General features: G+C 42.4%; 1 pseudogene; it reads right to left on the bottom strand.

The window, feature by feature from the left end:
• Window positions 1-4,734: 4,734 nt before the first annotated feature.
• Window positions 4,735-4,843, bottom strand: LOC146025462 (U2 spliceosomal RNA; annotated as a pseudogene).
• Window positions 4,844-6,680: the final 1,837 nt, after the last annotated feature.

Here is a 6,680-nt window from a genome sequence, read left to right as displayed (position 1 = left end):
GTGTCAGAGAACAACACGAGCAAGAACTTTGTCTTACATTTTATAGGCACTGGCAGGGAACATTCACTTTTGAATTGCCACATATTACAGAAATGGGCCAAAGGAGAGAAAAATGCATGTGATAGCAATTTAACATTTCTTCCCTTTAAATTATGGGATAGACACTTAACCTAGTTTGATTCCCAGGTGGTCTGGCCGCTGTCCATACTATTGTGGCTTGCTGAAAGGATTCGTTTCTTTACAGACATTGAAAGAAAACAAGAGTGCAATGCTTAAAAATACAATTCAGTGAGTCAAGGTTTAGAGAACGTGTGTAGTTATGTGTACTGTGATCCAATGTAATATTGGATCACAGTGGAAATAAAGGGTACTAACCGATCTGCATTAAGGTAGCAAATGAGTAATTCCCTGATAATGGGATGATGAATCTGGTCAATCAGCTATCATTTCATAGCTATCATTTCATAGCGTTCTTGATCATTTATACTGTAGCTAGAAGACGCTGGTTGCTATGGTTAACAAATTCCCTTTGTCCTCTTCAGAAGGTTTGATAAGATACCCCAAATGGTTGCAGTCATATGGAATACTACAACTTAGTGATGTAAATGGTGCTCCCCTGATTGTACAGCATTTGGCTGTTAGTACTTGGAAGAGGTGTTAGATATCTCTCATAGGGGCAGATGTATTAAGCCTTAACAAGAGATAAATGCAAGGGTGATAAGGAGAGATAAACGTCCAGCCAATCAGCTCCTTACTGACTTTTTTCAAACACAGGCTGTAACATGGCAGTGAGCAGGTGATTGGCTGGACGTTTATCTCTCCTGATCACACTTGCATTCATCTCTTGTTAAGGCTTAATACATCTGCCCCATAGTATGCAGCATGAATGCTCTCTATTCTTCAAAGGTCTTCTAAACAGGGGATGTGAAAGCCAGTGATGCTTGGGTGTACAACTCCTGTAAATAAATGTCTAATTCGCTAATATAATAATGATGAATAACCCAATATCATGTAAATGCTAAGGCAATCAGGCACCGCCAATGAGATAATTCAAGACTCAGCAGTTTTAACTTGAATTTGAACAGATTTCTTTCTTTGCTCTGATATATTGATGGGGTTCTAGTCATACTCTAGTTTTTCTTGTCTGTTATTTCATAGCTTACTTCCCACCCCCATTTTGACAAAAATGCACACCCATTTTACCCATGCAATCCTATTCATGGCCAGGAATAGCACATCAGCGGATTTACAAATGAGCAAATTCTTCAGAATTTGCTAATTTACGAATGGAAATCACAACCGAACATAAGTATGAATGAATAGGCCATCAATAGAACTCAACCGAACTCCACCGTAGCCACAGGATGCCAGCAAATTTATGACCATTCGTATGAACACTTCAGCCTGACAGCAAAGTTGATTGAAGGAAACCAAAAAGGTGACCTACTAACTTTTTGGTTTCCTTCAAATAACTTGCAGTTAGGCTGAAGACCCGGTTCTCATCATAGGAGTCAATGCTATTCTCATAACACTGACTTCGATGGAACAGGGCTACATGAACAGAGCTCCTCTGGAGCTCTCCCACGATTGGCTGAGGGGATTTCCATTAACAGAAGTCAGTAGAATCCCCATTATTTACACGGTGGAGCAGCATGTGTAAACACACCGCCCAGGGGTGAAGGGGGTAGCCCTGGGATTCATCCATGGACCTTGTGTGGCTGGGGGGGTTGGAGTTCCCCACTCTATTAAGGAGAGTAATGCCATGGCAGTGGGCACTTATATAAAAGTGACCCCTGGCTGTGGCATTACTTTACTGAATGGTGTAGCCCGATGCTGGTTTAAAAAACATAAGTGAACCCTACTTCTTTTGTACCCTGTATTTTTAAAACCAGGACCGGTTCAAAAGCCTGGAGCTGGTTTTAAAAATACAGGTAATGTCTAGCCATGTTTTCCCTGTATTTATGAATCCAGGACCGGCTCAAAGAGCCCGGGGCTGGTTATGCTTGGGAGGCGGGACCCCATGCCCATTTTTTTATTTAATTTTCTCTTTACTTTTGAACATACTGTAGAAGCATGGCACAGATCTGACTGATCCCTGCGATGCTTCATGTTTGCCCATGTTTGGCTGTTGGTAAACTCGGCAGTCAAATGCGAATCACTTTGCATCTGACCCAATAAACACCCAAGATCCCATTTGTAACCAGTTGAAATGCAGTTCTGTGAAAACGATAGATCTTAGTCATGGCCGGTGTAAGGCTTCTCAGCACCCTAGGCAAAACTTCAACCTACTGCCAAACCCCCCCCCCCCCCGATATGGCCACCAATACCCAGTTTCCAATCCCTTAAGTCATACTTGCCTAACATTCTGGAATGGCAGGGAGGCTCCCAAAAATTACGTGGTCCCCCCACCCCCCCCCCCCCGGAAGGTCCCCAGGGACAAGTCCCCTGTTTCAAAGAGGGCCCTTCGCACCCTTCCCTTTGCCACCCAGGCAGCAGCAAAGTAGAGAAATGTGTCTCAAGGAATGGAGTATGGAGGTGAGTTCATATAAGTTCCTCCTCATAGGCTTCTCATAGACATCCTTGATTTTAAGATAGGCAAACTTGGTGGCCCTAGATCCCAGAGCCTGGTGCTTATTAATGTTATTATTATTATTTATTTTTTGGGGGGGGGAAGGGGGCGTGCACCTGTATTGAGGAGAGCTCCAGAAAGTGAAAAGTCCAAATTGTCTGGGGCAACATGTTCTATGTTAAATATTAATTACAATGAAAAATACAAAAATAATACTAAATGATACTAAAATAAAGACATTGCAGCCTGAGTGGCACCAGTACTAGTAAAAAGAAAGGATTCGTCCCATTCTCTTTGACTCTTTCAAGTTGTCTCTCTCATTCCTTTGAATATTTATTGCTGAAACTACTTGCAAAAAGAAGCTTTGATATCAAAGATCAACGAAATATTTAAAAATATATATTTGTATAATATTTATCATGCAAATCTGAACTTAGCATTTTTGGTTCCCTTTAATAGAACCTGTGGAGTTTAGACATGAAACACCCCAAATCCCCAATTGGCACAGCATGCGCCATAGTTCAGTATGAAGGGAATGAAATGTGTTTGTGTTTAAAATACCTTCATTGCTCACAAGATGGGAGTTAAAAGGTAATGTGTCATTAAGACTTACATTGCTTGAATAAAGAGTTTATACTGGATCTTATTGAATTAGCTCGCATTACATCTCTTCCTAGGTGAATGTAACACATTCCTTTTGTATGGTTTAAAACTTGCAGATGAGATAGCAAGAGGACAGTCTTACCATTAACACTAATACTAACGACTGTGCCATCATAGCATAAACATAGTATAGCAAAATAGCATAGAATTAATTGTCTGTATTTTGTATCTAAATGGTATTTATTAATTCAATTTTTAATACAGTAAAGGTGGCCATACACACGCAGATTTATCTTCCGATCTGGCTGGTTGGAACAAAAACATGGTTATGGATGAGAGCAAATGACAGTTGACCATTTGCTTGGAAATGCTGGAAAACAGACAAACTGTCACTCATCCATAACCATGTTTTTGTTCCAACCAGCCAGATCTGAAGATAAATCTTACTAGTGTATGGGCACCTTAAGGACAAAATTACTCACTGATTTCCAGAAATAGAAATATATTCAGAAATGTATCTACTTTCTTCTACTTGTTCCTAGTTCTTACTGGACACAATGCAGTGACCTAAATCATGCATAGGGGGTGTAGGTATGTATGGACTCTCTCCCAAAGGAGAAAGGCCATGTTACTCCCCTGACCCCTCTCAGCCAAAAGGCCCAAGAGGGGAAAATAGGGATCGGTGAGTCCTCCTCGATGAGCTCAGAATGTCCCTCTTCCCTCAACCCCCAGAAGGGTTAGGTCAGGTGGGTCCTACTCGCCAAAGCTTGGAGAGACCCTCGGTAGGCTTTCCTCCGCCTAGCTGCTCGAGGTTGCCCTTGGGAACTGCTGCTCTCCCCCAAAGAAGAGAGCTTTGGTACATGGGGAGCGGGTAGCTCATAAGGGTCATACACACAGCCCAAAAAACATGACCAAACTAACGAAAAATGGAATATGTGAAAAAGTGCCAGGGTGGGGGTGTGCAAAATTGTCCTGCACCAGCCATAAGGCCCAGGGCAAGGACATGCTGTTCAAGCTTAAAGGGAACGTGCACAGTGCTAGTGCCAAAGTGTGCTGATGGGGACACCAGTGAACGTTTAGGGCACCTCCGAGTTTCCCTGAAGGCACACTACACCTCGGGCTCTAAGCAGCAAGCCAATCAGTGTCTGACCAAGTGTTCCTCCACTCCAACCTAGGGTGTTTTCCAACCCCTGGGAAGGCCCCCTAGGAAGAACAATCTACTCAGTCCCAGTGTTTCTTGCATCCCAAGGTTAAGGTACAGTACTAAGCTGGGTTTTTAGCTGTCTGCTCATCAGAGGCTACAAACCTCTGGAATGAAAGCAATCTACTCAATCCCAGTGTTTCCCCGCTCCTTGGGAATGGATATTAGTCATGGCTTTTCACTGTTTGAACCTTCAGGGGCTACAAACCCCATCAAGAGAGCCACCTACTGGGCTCAGTGTTTCTCCCCTCCTTCCAGTGGGGGGAGGCCATGTTATCCCCCCCCCCCCCCGGCAGGGTGAAGGTACTCAGCCAGACTTCCCTGCCCGAGCATGAGAGATCCCATCCCCTCCGCCCATTGGAACAGTTTCTCGGTCCAGCCTTTCTCTATTCTTCTGCCAGGGGTCAGTCCACACCCACTGATAAGAACAGATACTACACTTGATCTTAGCCAAAAGGCTGAGAAGCAATATTATTGGTTGCAAGAGGTTAACGCATATTTGTGTCCATTGTAACATTTTATCAAATCATGGGATTGGGATAGCTGAAAAACTTGTATCTCTCTTAACAAGAACCAGGTAGTCATGTCAGCAAGATGATCACACCCACATATCATGTTTCATCTACACAAAAATACTCTTTATTATATTATATTTTAGTAGTCTAGAAAATATTTGGGATGATTTACTGAAAAGTTTGCAAGTTTATATTAGTTTAAGTTTTTGTGAAAGTCTCAAAAATTCAAGATAAAAACAGGATGCCCTTATTTTATAAAGTCAATGGATAAATCAGAATTTGAGCTTGAAAACTACAAAGAGTTTGAAAGTCCTGACAAATCTCTTCCAATTACTAGGGACACCATAACACATCAAAATAGGAAAGTGAGTTTATCTGTAACGTCTTCACATACCGGTAATCTTTACATGAGTTATATATTTCATTTCTCACTTGTTTGTCCCTTGTCGCTGTCACCTGTCAGGGAGGTCAGGTTTTTGAGTTGTACATCTTATAATTATTAACCTTACCTACGTGATTAATAGCTAACAGATCTCACCTGAGATGTTTTCAGTCTTATAAACAGTATCTATCTATCTATCTATCTAATCTTCCCATCACAATAAAGTATATATTATTATCTTTTATTTATATGGCTCCACAAGGGTTTTGTAGCGCCAGAATCAGAATCAGCTTTATGTGGCCGGTTATATTTGCGTATTCTAGGAATTAGATTTGGATTACTGTCAGGTAGGTAACAAGTAACCAGTGGCAGTACAGATATATATAAAACGCGTATAGATATACACTAGTTGTACCCTGGGGAGGGTGGTGGACATGGACAGGGGGGGGGGACACGGGAACATATATTTGCTGGTCATTGCAACAGCCTGGTAGGTAACAAATAAACAGTGACAGTACAGATATAGAACAGGTGCAGATACCTACAAATGCGCATTCTATGTACCCTGGGAGGGTGATAGACAAGACAGGGGAGACACAGGGAACATGATTAGGCAGCCATTAGTGGCACCATCATGATCATTGTTACTCACAGGGCAGCAGTAGAAGGGCTCAACAGGCCATCTCCCCTTCAGCACACCACAGCCAGCGTGGATGGATCCTAAGGCTGTACATCTGTGAGGTTGGGGGATGGACCAGCATGTCAGGGGCCCTGGCTGGAGCTGTGGCTGTGGGGAAAGCCAAGATGTTGGGAGAGGGGGGAGGGTCAGAGTGAGTCAGTGAGGCCGGAGACCATAGTTGGGCCCTCTATAGTGGATACAGAAAGGAAGAAAGGAAGAAAGTAAGGAAGGAAGAAAGGAAGGAAGGATGGAAGCAAGGAACTCAGAATACTGCTAATATAAAGATTTGGCCAAAAATGCTTGCCCATCTACCATGTCAAGGTGACTCTCTTCAGATGGGTTTCCAACATCCCTGATACTAACACATTACATCAATTTATCCAGTGCAAACCTATGTAAGTTCCCATTCTAATATGTAGTCTGCAATGCAAGGGCCTTCACTAATTAAAATAATTTTAATTGCTGCCAAGACACATTATGCCACACAGTACACCAGTATGTTCTTGGAACATATTATGCCACAGTGAAGTGCCTCCAGTTCATAATATTCCACATTGTAGTACCCTCAATTCAAAATATGCCATATTGTACTGCCGTTAATTCACCACATCATTGTGGCCCTACTGTACTTCGTATTATGCTACATTGTGTTTTCCCCATTGATATTTTGCCACATTGCCAGTTAATTTTATACCACACTATAGTGCTCACAGCTTGGGCTGTGCAACAAT

Source organism: Crinia signifera, chromosome 7 (assembly GCF_055691185.1).
Source record: "Crinia signifera chromosome 7, ASM5569118v1, whole genome shotgun sequence".
NCBI classification, from domain to species: domain Eukaryota; kingdom Metazoa; phylum Chordata; class Amphibia; order Anura; family Myobatrachidae; genus Crinia; species Crinia signifera.
Note: the sequence above shows the minus strand (reverse complement) of the source record. Positions and strands in the feature narration are given on the sequence as shown.